We start from the raw sequence: 15433 nt of genomic DNA on the forward strand, positions 1-15433 counted from the left end.
CCTTCGTTCTCGCTCAACTAATTCTTTTTCAAGCTACAGGAGGGCTGTTGCCCCATTAATCTCCATATTTCAGAAAAAGCTTTCCAACATAGCTTCGTGACTTCAGAACGGGGATCAAGACTTTTTTTTTTGTTTATCTAACCCACCCTTTTTTCTGCTCCTAGACTGCTCTCAATGTCGTAGGCAGCGTCGAAAACGAAATATGCGCTTTAGTTCTATTAAATAGTCTCTTCTCTTCAGTACCGGTTGTAATCTGTGGGAAGCGCCGACGCGATCGCTCGCCTGAGAAACACTTGACAGCCGGGTTGACATCGCGTAGGACCGGCGCTTCTCGCTAATTTTCCCGGCTTCCTCCGACATGCCCAGTACTTTATTTTAAACTACTTGATCCAGAAGTATGTTTGGCGACCGTTCGCGTTAACTGAAACGGCCTAACTTGTTACCCACAAGCTAGCGACGGCGACGACTGCTGCTGGCCGTAAAGCACGGCTCGGCAGCCCGAGTCACACCGCCGCTTCCCGTTCATCGTATGCGCGTCCTGCGATGTAAGCAATAGTTGATTTCATGTCACTGTTGTCAAAACTACACTCGTTGACCATTTGCATTCGCTAGAACTTGTGAATTCGTTCTTCACAACCACCGCAGTCACCGATCCAACCCTGCAGACTCGCTAGGCCTAGTCGTCGCGGAAGGGAACGGAGTCGTCGTCGACTGAAATTAATTTGTCAAGTGCTTATCGCTAGTGAGTGTCCAAGTGTGCACATGTGAAATATAGCCGTTCGTTTCGCTTATTTCCAATGCGGATAACGTATATGCGCACATGTATTCCCACCGTCACCTCATCAGCGTGTTTTCGCTTAGCCGCCGAACTCCCGAGGGCATGAAGGCTGACCGTCCGCCGATCGGATTCGTCGGTGTCGTTTAGCCAAAAAACTTGTCCCACTACAACAATATTAAAGTGAACTAGATAGTTCACTATAATCACATGCTGCTGTTCACCGTGATAGTGCCGTTGTCGGACTAGTGTGACCGTCGTCGTCGTTGTACACTGAAAACGAGCTGAGAATTTCGAATGCGTTTGGAAAGTGTCGTGTAGCACCGCGGGAGTCCATCGAGTTCGAATGCCATTCCAAGTCTCGACTGCCATTCCACTCAGATGTCATTCGAAAGTGCCCGTGTAGCACAGGTTTAGCCAAGGCGGGGAAAACACCCGAGAAACTGGTCCAAGACTGCCAACTTCTAGAAATGGCTGAGCCAAGGCAGGGAAAACGCCCGAGAAACTGGTCCAATACTACCAACTTCTAAAAATGGCTGAGCCAAGACAGGGAAAACGCCCGAGAAACTGGTCCAATACTTCCAACTTCTAAAAATGGCTGAGCCAAGGCAGGGAAAACGCCCGAGAAACTGGTCCAATACTTCCAACTTCTAAAAATGGCTGAGCCAAGACAGGGAAAACGCCCGAGAATCTGGTCCAATACTGCCAACTTTTGAAAATGGCTGAGCCAAGGCGGGGAGAACATAGGCAACGCGGGGCCTTCATAGGACTGTAGTTTGCCAACTCAATTCCTACATTGGACCACTGTCATGTGCTGCTTGGGCGACCGGCCCATTGGGCCGCGCCATCGAACTTTGAGGCTGACATCCACCTGTCACATAGTTGTACAGTTGAATTCACATCGCCTTGTGTACCGTGTATATAATCTGCAAGCTGTTTTGATTTACTGAAGCGTATGCAAGTGTTGTTTGCCTTGTTTTCCCTTTGTTTTCTTACGTTGTTCTGGCTGGAACTGAAGTGTAGCTAGTTTTTTTTTTGTGTATTCATTTCTTTATTTTGGAACTGAAGTGTAGTTTTTTTGTGTATTGATTTCTTTATTTTTGGCCGCGTGCTTTGCCGATGGGTAGGAGGGCATTTAAGGAGAGGGGGATGTGGGAATGCTGGCTTTCCGCCGTCGCCTTTGCGCGGCTGTGCCGGCCGCCCGCGTTGTTTCTCCTCTTTCCCTTGCTCCCGCCTCAGGCGGTGGAGAGGCGGCTGGGTGACTAATCACTGTCATTTAGCCACAGCTCCGCCCCGGCTCCCCAAGGGCCTTTGCCATTGGCGCCTTTTGGCGGGAATCCGGGACCCGTTTTGGCGGCCGCGCATCCCGCGACCGTCCGAGCGGGGCCCAGAGGGAGAGATCCCTCCGAGACAGCGAAAGGTGCGTACGTTACTGTGTTTGTCCGTGCCGGCCTCTGCCGTTCGGACCAGTGCATACTCGAGCTCGCCCGCACGTGTCCTCTGACCTGCAGCGGCTCGAGCCTGTCTAGCGGGGTCCAGCGACCTCCGACAGGCGTACCTTGCGTTGTTTGCCCACTCTCTCTCGCAACCGGCCCAACGGCCGACACGAGAGCGAGATCACAGCACTGCCGCGGGGACATTCTCCTGCAGCGGCGTGCTAGCGGCGCACATTGCTCGAGTCGCTTCGTGCGCGCAGCGGAGCCTTGCTCCTCGCGCGCCCCCGGGACGGGGTGACGATTGAGTGTGTGTGTACTGCTGAAGGACGACGTGAATAAACGTCTCCTTTGTGAACTTGGAGGCTTATTTCTTTGCGGCGAATCGCTCTCCTCCCAGCGGAGGTTGAGTGCACCGCATCGGTGTCCCAGTGTGTGTGTGGTGACGGCTGATCGGGGCCCCTGGCTCGCGCGAAGCTCGAACCCGCGGTGGGTGGTGGCCTGTGTCCACTTAGAAACCCACAGAATTTATGCCGTCAACACCAGATGAAGAAGTAAGTTTCAATGATTCAATAAGTTTCATGATTCCATTAGCATCAATTGTAATCTGTGGCACAGCTGGGTGGCCGAGAGCTGCGAAATCCGGTAAGTCACCGTCAGGTTCTTTAGTAAAAACTGAAGAAAAAAAAAGTTATTAAGAGCGTGGCTAGATTCGTGTTCCGGGATAAGATTGTTGTCGTCGTCATGTAATGTTAGAGGCTTCGAATGTGATGGGTTTATAGTTTTCCAGAACTTGCGGGGGTTAGTGTGCAACATGGAAGGTAGAACAGACGAGAAAAATGTACGTTTAGTTTTGCCTGTTAAAGATGAGTATGTTTTTTCTGCAGAATAATATCTTTCCCATGCAGATGCGGTGTCAAAGCGTTTTGCGGATCGAAAAAGCCTTTTCTTTTTGTTTCTGAGGCGTTTCAGCTCTTTGTTGAACCATGGTGACGATGGTTTTTCGGTGATGGTGATAGTAGGGACATGTTTATCTATAAGTTGATGCATTTTGTTTCTGAAAAGGGACCAGTTATCTTCGATTGATCGTGCTGAAAAATCTCGGAGAAACCACATGCAGAAATCAGCTAGTTCAGAATTAATGGCTGCATAGTTACCTTTGTCGTATAGAGTTAATGTTTTTTGTATTTTTTTTTGTGTGTGACAACTGGCAGGAGTACGTGGATTGAATTACGGAATGATCACTGAGTCCTGGTAAATGAAGAAACGGCGGGATGTTATCAGGGTGCGAAGTTAATACGAGGTCGAGTATGTTGGAGGAATGATTGCTTTGTCTTGTCGGGTTTGATACGAGCTGGGACAGACCAAAGGTTAGGCACGTGTTGACAAAATCGCTTTCGATGTTATCTTTACATGTAGTGGTGGAAAGGTCGGACCAGTTTATTGCAGGAAAGTTAAAGTCGCCGAAAAGAACAATGGGAGTATGTTGGTGAGCCGCTGTTATCGCGCGAAGTGTTTCGTGAAAATTAGCAACAAAAGAATCGGTTAAATCAGGTGGACGATAGCAAACTCCGATGATTACGGGAGGAAATGAAGCGTGGCACTGAATGAACAATATTTCTAGAGGGGATGAAGTTTTAATTTCAGAACAACGAAGCGAATCATGGGTTCCTATTAGTACGCCTCCTCCCCGTCTATTAGTTCTGTCGCGACGGAAAATGGTGTAGTTGGGAAAAACGGAAAGTATTTCAGAGTCATGTATGGCTGATGTTAGCCAAGTTTCAGTGAGTATGAATATGTTGCTGTCTATTGTGCGCGTAAGGCTTTCAAGGGCGTCAAGTTTGGGCAGGAGGCTTCGGATATTAGTGTAAAGGAAGGACAAGGAGGAGAGCTTCGGAGTGACGGGAGGTTTATGCAGTAGCTATGGTGTGCGGTCGGGGGAGGGAGTGCGGACGGGGGAGGGCGTGCGGAGGGAGGAGGGCAGGGGGTGGAGGGGGACTACTTTCTGTGAGGAATGGTCGAAAATATAGACAGTGTTATCAATAATTAGTTTATTATGGCGGAGTTTGTATGTCTGTGGTTGGAGTTTCGCAAATTGCAGTAACTGTTTCCTAACAAAGAGGGTAGGTTTTGAGTAGTCTTCCGAGATTCTGTAGTTACTGTTTTTTAGTTTCTTAGCGCAAGAAAGAACTTTATCTGTTCTTCTGTTTGTAGTGTGCTATGTGGTACTTGTGTGCACATGCTGTTTTATACTGGTGAAAACCACGAGCCAACCAACATAGTCTGCACATAAGACGGGCATTTGAGCTGTGCACAACTAAGGCATGATGACAGCTAAAGAATGGTTAATATAGTGTACAAATTGCGGCTGGTAGAATGATAAGGTTTTCCTCTGTATGCATATGTACCAAGTGCATGTGGAAAAGTGTTTTCATCATTTAAGAACATGAATTTGTTGCAGGTTGCAAAACTTATATTTTTTATTTATTTACATATACTGCAGGCCAATGTTTTGGCCCAAGCAGGATGAGCATACAAATGTAGAATACAACAAGAAGAACATATACAATGCAAGGAAGAACCCATGGGAAACAACACATTTCTTAAAAGAACAACTATATGATAAAACTAACATTGGGTAATAAATGGCAACAACACACCTCATGTATGATATGAATGCAAAATGCATGACAAATAACTCTTCTAGAAGGAAAACAAGATATGTTAAGTATGCAAAATATGGCTTTCTAGTCCTTTCACAAAATCTTTGCTCTTAAAAATGTTGGGTGGTAAAGAATCCCCTTATATGCTAGAACTTATATGTTAGTGCTTACTCTGTTGCTGCGTGCAGTGGGATGATCACCCCCTTTTGACACTACTAGTTTGAAAGGCCAAAATCACCTTCAGTTGTGTTGAATATCTAGAACTAAAATTGTAAGTATGGTACACTAATTACTCTCTTGATTATTCCGGCTTCTATAGTATGAAAAACGTGCACTCCATATTTTTACAAAATACGATACTTCAGTCACCCTGTACCCTAAAGGAGTGCAGGCACGCTAAAGAAAGCTCTGGGAGACTGCTAACTGCAGCCCTTATTCTTGAACATCAGTGACCAATAGTACATGTCCATCTGTGAAGCTACACCATATAGATTCATGAACAAGAACTAGCATTTGCACTCTGGACATGTACTGCTGATGTTACTTAACTGACTTCTTTTTGAAAATGTGCGTATCGTTCATTTACCACAAAAGACAAAAATCTGATTTTAGGAAGCAGGTAATTTCTGGTTGATTCAGTAGCAATCAAGCTAAATCAAAGTCCTGATTACTCTTGAAAAAACTGACAGTGACTGCCATCAAACATGAGCCTAAGTCGGTGGTGTACATGACGCATTCGCATTACAAAGCTATTCTTTTCAATACTCAGTATGACAGGTTATAATGTACTCTAAATTGTTTGGTTTTGTTTGGTTTTGTGGGGTTTAACGTCCCAAAGCGACTAAGGCTATGAGAGACGCCGTAGTGGAGGGCTCCGGAAATTTCGACCACCTGGGGTTCTTTAACGTGCACTGACATCGCACAGCACACGGGCCTCTAGAATTTCTCCTCCAAAGAAATTCTAGCCGCCGCGGCCGGGATCGAACCCGCGTCTTTTGGGCCAGCAGCCGAGCACCATAGCCACTGAGCCACCGCGGCGGCGTACTCTAAATTGTGAGCGGCCGTTTGAATAGAATTTTATTTTGACAAAGTCAGACATTTACAGTATTTACTCGTGCAATTTGCGCCCGCACTTAGATTGTGCACCCCAAAAAGTTCAAACATTTAACCGGATTAAAAAAAAAATACTCGCACATTTTGCGCACTATGCTGAGCCAGACCACCAGCATGTATACGCGGGTGAGAACTCTGCGCCGTTTACCCGGCTTGCTCGCGCTGGCGGTCGCTATCCCGGACGAACAGCTGCGCGCGCCCCAAATCCAAAACTCTACCGTATCGTTTGCTATACGGTTTGCCGCTAGTCAGCCGGGCCACACGCAAGGGCCCCGTTTTATTGCCCGTTATCTCCTCCCACTGCTGACTTCGCGATTGAATCTTTGCGCGTTTATTGCTTTGAGCTAAGCACGTGCCGTCATGCCACCCCGCGGGGAGCTACATAGCGTGGGCGGGGCGAACGAGTCAACCTTTTGTTTGCCAGCGAGGGGTGCCAACCTTTTTTTTTAGGACGTGTTCGGATGACTCGCTTGCGCGTAAATTGCGCACCCTCTTTTTGGAGCCCTAATTAACGAAAAAACGTGCGCAAATTACGCGAGCAAATACGTACGGTGCTCTATGCCTTATGGAACTTCTTTATGATCTCCTTTGTAAACGAACTATAGTTTTAAGGAATCACAGTGCTCTCTTAGCTTCCCAGGCGCCATGGCCGAGATAACAACATAACTAGGCGCAAACATTTGCACACTACAAGTAATAATATCAAATGGAAATGATGCCCCAAAGAAACTGTGGTGTGCTCGATGCTATAGATGACAAGTATCTCTTTTTATTTTCTTCTAATAAGGGAGTGCGTAAGCTAATAAATAAATAATCATGTACAGTAAGCAGAATTTCATCAGAGCCATATATAAACCGCAGCCAGTTTAGCAGTATTACTTTTTATGAGTGCGGGAATACTGTAGCCGCGCTACTCGATCATAACGTCTAGCTAAAGCCATTTATTCGCAAATCATTCTATTTCTTGCATGAACACCTACAACGTCATATTGAAAGCATACATGCAGTCAAGCTATACATCTTCTCATTCTTTCCAATCTCTTGAGAATGTATCGAGGTGGTTCCTCACCTGAAGGGGGACGGCATCCGCACGTATACGAACTACGAGCGGCGACATCCGATCGAAGTGCTCGGGCAGAAAATGTTTTGAACATACGCAGGTCCATTTTGCTGGTTCCCAGTCGCTTTGGCCTGGTCTAACGGCCTCAGTCCACTGCCTCCTTCGCTCTGGATCTTTCGGAAACCTGTTTGAAAACAATTATTCACTGCACTCGGACAAAGAGCCACCAATAAGGCCGGGGCGGTACGAATACCACTTTCACGCCGTGTCGTGCGTTATGTTCTGCGAGCATGCATTTTACTCATTACGCAGTCAATTAAATACGAAAACAAAATGCAGTATACTTACGTGTGGAAAGTGACGCCCGGTTCTTGTCCTGGCGTGCGCGACCAACATCCAGGAACGCAGCAACTGGGCATCGCAGCGTCTTTGTTGTCAATGGGAGCAGTGATGCCCTCGTGGGAGTTTTTCAAGGGGAGTTAGAGAAGGCCCAAAGAAAACGGGAAGAAGAAGGGGAAGACACGCCAAAAAGCTGGTGGGACAGGGAAGTGAAGGCAGCCATAGCGCGACGACAGGAGGCATCCAGGGAACACAGATTTGCAAAGAAAAGGGGGGCCCCACCAGACGAAGTGGATGCAAAATGGAATGAATACCTTGAGAGCAAAAGGGAGGCAGCGACATTGGTCCAAGCCAAAATAGGAAAGGCAGTAGTCCAGTGGATGATGGAGGTAAATAAGAAAGATAGGAATGCTGCAGGTTTTGGGAGCACATAAGGCTACAAGGGAAGAGAACAGAGGGCATCCAACACACTCTGACCACACAGGATGGAAAAAGGGTAGAGGGAGAGGAAGCACAAGATTTATCAGACAAACAATTGAAGCAGCATTTGCAGAGCCTGTGGCGGATGGTCTAGGGGAGAGCATGCAGTGACAGCAATGGGGCAGGGGAAGAAGGGCCTAGGGAGAGAACAGCAGGGGACTGGGACAGAATAGAAGGCAAGGTTCCCATTGGAACAGCGACAGGACCAGACGGCATACCTATGAGATTAATTACCGTACTAGGCAAAAAAAGCAAACTGAAATTACGACAGATCATTGAAAAAGTAGTAGAGGGAGGAGACGTTCCAAAAGACTGGAAGGTGAGCAGGATGAGACTAATATACAAAGGCAAGGGAAGCAGGGACAACATTAAATCCTACCGACCAATTACGGTCACATCAGTTATTTACAGGCTAGCAATGCAGATGGTGAAAATGAGAATGGAAGTATGGGCAGAGCATGAGGAGATCTTGGGAGAGTTGCAGAACGGTTTCCGAAGGGACAGACGGTTGGAGGACAATCTATTTGTCATAACGCAGTGTATAGAGCTAGCTGAGGCAAGTCGGAGGCCTCTATGGATGGCATTTTTAGACATTAAGGGGGCATATGACAATGGGAATCAGGAAAAACTTTGGGACCAATTGAAGGGATATGGCGCTGATATAGAAATCTGGTTGAATATCTACAATGTGTATATTCAGACAATGAGGTCGTAGTAACCTGGGAGGGAGAAACCACAAAACCCTGCAGCTAAAATTAAGAGAGGGCTAAGGCAGGGCTGCCCACTATCACCTCTACTTTTCATGGTATATGTGAGCCAAATGGAAAAGAGGTTGGAAGAGAGTGGGGTAGGAGTTGACGTGAGTTATATGCCGGATGGTCAGAAGGTAAACCAAGTGTTGGCTGGACTAATGTATGCGGATGATATTGTTCTACTAGCAGACAAGCGAGATAGGCTGCAGGAATTAGCTAAAATCTGTGGTGAGGAGGGCAACAAGCTGGGACTCCAGTTCAGTACAGAGAAGAAGTCAATGGTCTATATGAGAAGGGAGACCCACTAGAAATACAAGACACTATGATAGACCATGTGAGAACTTATAAGTATCTAGGTGTATGGCTAAGTGAAGGGAAAAAATATCTGGAAGAGCATGAGAGGATTCTGAAGAATAAAGGAAAAAGGAATTCAGACATTATGAAGCATAGATCACTATGGAACTATAATAGGTATGAGGTGGTTAGAGGAGTATGGAAGGGAATCATGGAGGTAAAGGAAACGGAAAGAAAGATGTGGAAAGAAAGAATGCAGGAAATGCAGTCCTGTGCATGAAATCAGAAGTACAGTCAGGGCTAGAGGTCAGACAAAGAAGTGTAGGAAGGCTAGCCTTGGGAGTCCATGGGAACACTCCGAATGAGGGAGTCCAGGGAGATATGGGTTGGGCGTCGTTCGAGGTTCGGGAGGCCATCAGCAAACTGAAATATGATCAGAGACTAACTCAAATGGAGGAAACAAGGTGGGCAAAAAAGGTGTACAAGTATCTGTACATGAAAAGTATTAACAGCCGCCGCGGTGGCTCAGTGGCTATGGTGCTCGGCTGCTGTCCCAAAAGACGCGGGTTCGATCCCGGCCGCGGCGGCTGGAATTTCTTTGGAGGAGAAATTCTAGAGGCCCGTGTACTGTGCGATGTCAGTGCACGTTAAAGAACCCCAGGTGGTCGAAATTACCGGAGCCCTTCACTACGGCGTCTCTCATAGCCTCAGTCGCTTTGGAACGTTAAACCCCACAAACCAAACCAAACCAAAAGTATTAACACAAAATGGACTAATAGAACCCGAAAGCTATGAAGTATTTACGGGTGAGGGATGGGACGCAACAAAATACTAACGTGAAAGCGGAGGTAAAGGAGACGGAAAGAAAGATGTGGAAAGAAAGAATGCAGGAAAAATCGGCGCTAGGCATATATAGGACACGAAAACAGGACATCAAAAAAGAGCGATTATTCGATAATTCGCGGGGCAGTTCACTGCTTTTTGAGGCTAGGACAGGGACTCTGAGAACAAAAACGTATAGGTCCAAATTTGAAGAAGTGGATATTTTGTGCTCTGCTTGTAAAACGGAAACGGAGACCATAGAGCACTTGGTTCTGAGGTGCGCAGAACTCCGCCCAGCCCTCCCAGAGGGGGCAGCAACGGCCATAGAGATATAGCGCTGGGATTTACTGGGGAGGACGGGTGGTGGTGGTGAAAACTTTTAATTACTGAAATAGAGTTTGGGAGCCACAGAGTGGCCCCGCTACATGGTCGGCGTCCCTAGTCCGGGACACCGCATGACAATGCCCCGTCTCTAGCCCGTTTCACCAGAGCCCTTTGGGACTCAAGCGAGGCGCAGTTGAGAAGGGCAGTCTCCCATGCCTCTCTGGAAGGGGTAGGGGAAGGGGGGAGGTGGGTATTTTGAGTACATGCCCACACGTACCATGTGGAAGATATCACAGGTCTCCCCACAGTGTGGGCATCGCCCATCCGTGTTAGGATCGTAATGCTTTAAGATTGCAGGACAGAGTAGAGTACCTGTCTGCAGGCGCCTTAAAGTTCGCTCCTCCGTCTTACTCAGCCCCTTTGCAGGGGCCGGGAAAAGGCGGTGGATGTCGCTATAATGCGTTATAATTTCCTTGAATCGCAGCAGCGGCTGATTAGTCTCCGAGCCAGAAGAGGACGGGCGAGTGGATGGGAAAAGCGTGACATTGACGAAGGGGAGGTTGGAGGATTGGTGGCGGAAATCAAGGGAGGGGTGAATTTTGAGGGGAAAGGGATAGACAGATTAGACATTGTAAGAGCGAAAGGGAAGGAAAGGAAAAATAAAAATAAATCAACAATGGGGGAAGTATAGGCTAGGTGGCCAAAGCTACCGCCCGGTACAAAGGGTAAAGCCATTATCATCCATCCATTCATCCATCCGGGATAGCAGACGGCGGGTACGTCTCGCGAAACTCTGCCCCTGGCAGGTGCGTCGTTTGGAACAAAATAAATTTGTTCTTGGATAGCTGGCGTTAATTTAATGCAATTAAGGTACTGCTTATCGGAAAAGTGATACTCTTCGTCATCGTGATGTCCCGACAAAGTGTAAGGTATTTATTCGTGTATTTTTTCTTCCAGCTTGAAGCTTGCTAGTCTCTTTTCGGACAACGAAACTGCAAAGGCCGGCAACAGTTCACTGACATACACGCCTCCGAAGCAACCGTCAGTTGGTAAAGCCTCTGGTGAGTCCTGTCTACCGTGCATGTAACTGCAGAGTCACGACGTCATCGCACTGACCTTGTTTTTCTTGCAGATAAACAGTCTTCGTCCGGTACCTTATCGCTACTACACGCTGGTGCTGTTTAAGGATTTAAGCAGTGAGTCATTAAACCTCCGAGTCACATTGGTTAGCTCCACTCTCAGGATTGCAGTGCATCGCTGTAGCACCTTACTTTGAAAGTAATTAGAAATGCTGCCGAGATTTATGTGTGTGCCTCTAAACGCGCCCTGCGTGCGGATCGAGCCGGACAAGTGTCTTCGAAAGTTTTTCCAGCTGTGCTTGACGGTAACGCTCTCTGAATGCTGTATTGTGCATTAATACGGCATTCAGATACATTCGCGAGTCACTGCTGTTTTGTTTACATCTCGACCTACGACAGTATTCGCTTCTTATCTGCGGGCACGCACTGTCATCTTAATTCGTATGCACAGTTCAACCCCATGTGGATGGAATTAATCCGGAGCCCTCCGCTACGCCGGCTTTCCTCATGGCTCACGTGCAGATTCGTGACGTTACGCTCCACATACCAGAACCACTGTTTCTTTCTTTTTTTGTTGCGAAATTTTGTGTGGTGGGTTCTGTAGTGACTGTATAATTGGTTCATAACAGCAGATTGCAAGGCAGACCTATGTAGTATGTGTTGAAACAATGCCCAAGCAGAAGATCGGGTTCGAAAAATAGATAATGTTGGTGGATGCCAGTAAGTAAATTACTCCCTTAGTATGGATCTTTAAGGAATGACATGAATGCGTGCCATATATTGACAGCGCTGTAATAAATTTTGTTTTGTGTTAATGCATTTTATGCAAAATCTATCAAGTGCCCCATCTCCCAAGCATTCAGTGCCACCTGTTACACATGATTGTGGTATTGTGTGAAGTTTGACGACGCGAGGCTGCATGTGGGCTTTGAGAAAGCCATAGTGGGGGGTTCTGGATTAGTTTCGACCACCTGGGGTTCTACCTGCACTGACATTGCACAGCACACGGGCATGCTTGCATATCACCTCGACCGAAGCTTCGCTGCTGTGGCTGGGTTTTGACTCCAGGGCATAAGGCTCACAGCGATTCCTTCTGTTAATGTTAAAACCATCTATTCTTCCCACAAGCAGAAATATGAGCAAGCAGTCGTGTTTAGGTTTGTACTTGAAACAAAAGGTGGCTTTACCAGTAAGGGAAGGTGTCATCCCTGAAGTGTTTGTTGCTGCCTATAACTGCAATTAAAGGGACGGAAGGAAGTGAAAGGGGATGCATGATGGAGGGTTGGAGGTTCTGGATGATATTTCAACAATGTATACATGCAAAGAATAAAATGTGGTGCTAAACAGTGTAAAAATATTATCTAATGCTCATGCAGCCTTGGCCAAAATTTTTTGATTCTCTAGGTATTCCAACTTGTTACCTTGGAAAAGTTGGAACATTTGTTGCATTTTTTCAGCGTTTAGCAAACTACAATGTTGCGTGTATATGCAACGTACGAGCACATCTAAAGAGTTTGAACTTTCATGTGTGCTGTGCATTATTGTGAGCACAACTATCAACATTTGCTTGAATATGAAACTTGCCAATGTTAAGAGGTGGCACACATGTACAAAGTATACATTCACGTGTCTTTATACTGTCAACGACCTTGCTCATTAGTTTGTGTTAATTTTCTTTTTTATTTTATGCGTGTGCATGTGTGTGAGAACGATCTCAACGGCAACACAGAATTGCTGCTGGGATTCTTCATAATGTACGTTGCCGTTGCCATGTAGCACACAGTGGTTATTCTTCACTCATTGGTGCATCTCTGTTCTGCTGTGACTTTATGGTACACTTTGGGGTTTAGCCTCTGAAGGTCAAAAGGCCTTATGTTGAGGCAAATTTTTTTTGTTCCTTTCCGAATTGGGCCTGATGCTGAATGTTTCCTCTCACCTTCCCCTCTCCACATAAACATAGGGCCATCAGCCACCTTGGGGAAGTGTCTGGTTTCAGCCCTGGCATTTTGATAATGTTAGTGGGGGATTTTATGACTTGAATTTTCTAGTTTATCAGGGAGGCACCAGTGAGGCATTGTCGAGGGTCAATCAATGCTGCTGCCATTTTGCAAAGGTCATTTTGTCCTAATGAATAGCTGCAACCGGTGTTAGACTACAGTTACTTCATATGGAAATCACCCGCTAACAGTCCGTTCATGTCAAGCTGCTGCAACTTCCAAGAAGCCCAAATGTGTATGTACAGTAACAATGCTGTTCAACAAACGTCAAAACTGCCCACGTGAAATCAATGAATCGTTGATTACCAATGATATAGACCGCAGTAGTGAGGGTTCTACTGAGGTAAATGACAGACAGCGAGACAAGTGCATTTTTAAATGGCCATCATTTTTCAGCTGTGATACCATGTTTGTCATGCACAGTGAAGGGTACTAATGTTTACTTTTTTTAAGGTAGGAAAAATAACATAGAGTTCTTCCAGTTAATAGAAATTCCATGTACCAAAGCAGAGTTGAAGTATCAGCTTCCACAGATGCAGGAAGTATAAAACAAGGTGACTTGCTACATAAGTGAAGCCACGAGCAAAACAAATTTTTGCCTAAGGCTGAAATATGCCTGCAACGGGCATTTCTTCAAATGTTTAGTTGATTGATGGATTTGGCTATTTGCTATCGAATTGCTGCAGATGCCAAAGTATGTACAGGGTCGTCCACTTTTAGTTAGAATGCGCTAGCGCATGGCCGTGCTCTTTGGAGGGTCACTGCATCTGAAACGGCTGCGCATCGAAGCGAAGTGGCGAATGACGCGAAGCACCATGTCCAGGTACACGTTCTCCTGCGCCACTTTGCTGCGATGACCGACTGTGTCGCACACGGTGGCCCTCTGAAGAGTGTGGCCATGCGCTAGTGGGTTCTAACTAAGAGTGGACGACCCTGTACGTACAGATTAATTCATGTAAAACAAGAAGCATTTTAGGTTATTCATTGTACCTCCTTATGTGTTGTGGACAAATTAAAGAACTCAGCTGATAATCTGTGTTAATTGTTCACAATTACAATTTATGTTACTGATGTTTATAAAGTGAAGCCACCTTTCTGGCGGTTCCTGCGTACCTACCTGGGGTATTCATGGCCCCTAGTTTCCCGCGATTCTGCGAAAAATTGTGGATTTCAGCATTTTTGATGGGATTTTGTATTGGCAACCAAATTCTCATTTTTTGATACAATTGTTGTTACAGACATCAGTAGGAATGACAGAACAATGGGAAAAGGACCAATTTACCTTATTTTCACAAATATAACATGAGAGGGAGTTTGAGGCCCGAGGAAAATTTTAAAAATAAGATCGCAGTTATAACAAAATCCAAAACCCTTCAAGTCAGCCATAGCTAAAAGAGGATCCGCTGCCGTTCAGGTTCCTACCAGGAAAAAGGTTGCAGTTTGCAAGCATGCCTGGACTTAGTTGAGAACCACCAGTCCTAGCTGCTAAGTGTCAGGTGTACTTGGAGACTGCTCGAGAGGTGTACTGTAGTGATGCAGACATTGCACAGTTTCTCTCTAAGAAAGACGATCAGGGCGGAGACTTCGATGTCCTGCCTTTCTTGTCTGGAATGGAAGTGACCCCAACCCTCTCTTCCACTGAGCTCAAATATCTGTCTTTCACAATGAACCTTGTTGAAGCAGAGGGATCATTCATTAATTGTAGAGATCTAGCATCACACAAGCTTCATTCTTTGAGTGGAGATAACAGGAAAACATTACTTGATGCAGAGTTACACCAGCCACATTCAATTTTAGAAGAGGGACCTCTGCAGCATGCAAGGCATGTGCTTGGAAAATAAACTTGCATGTTTCTTTCATGCATAACACTGCTTCCTGCAGAATTTTGCGGATTCTTAATTTTTCATTCACTTCACTTTAATACCTTAAAGACCCTCGTTAGAGGGTATTACACAAGGGGTGGGGCACACAGAAATGAAAAACAGAATGAGTAACAGATGAGTTGAAAGTCATACAAATATAAGATTTCAACTGAGCAAGTACACGCGAAGGCCGTTCCAGTCGTTCGCAGTCCAGGGGAAGAATGATGAAGAAAATGTGGTGCGGGCGCGAGGTCGTGACATTTACTGCTGATGGCCGGTGCGGAGGGAGATGCGTGGTGGGGGTGCACAGATGTAGGGTTCTTGTCGTAGCTCAGAGTAAAAAAACTTGTGAAACAAACACAAACTAGCAATGTAGCAGCGATGAGCAAGGGTAGGTAGGCTGGACTGTGATTTGAGGGATAATATGTTGATATCAAAAG

This window comes from Amblyomma mixtum, chromosome 3 (assembly GCF_055824585.1).
Source record: "Amblyomma mixtum isolate Tamu chromosome 3, ASM5582458v1, whole genome shotgun sequence".
In the NCBI taxonomy this organism is placed as follows: domain Eukaryota; kingdom Metazoa; phylum Arthropoda; class Arachnida; order Ixodida; family Ixodidae; genus Amblyomma; species Amblyomma mixtum.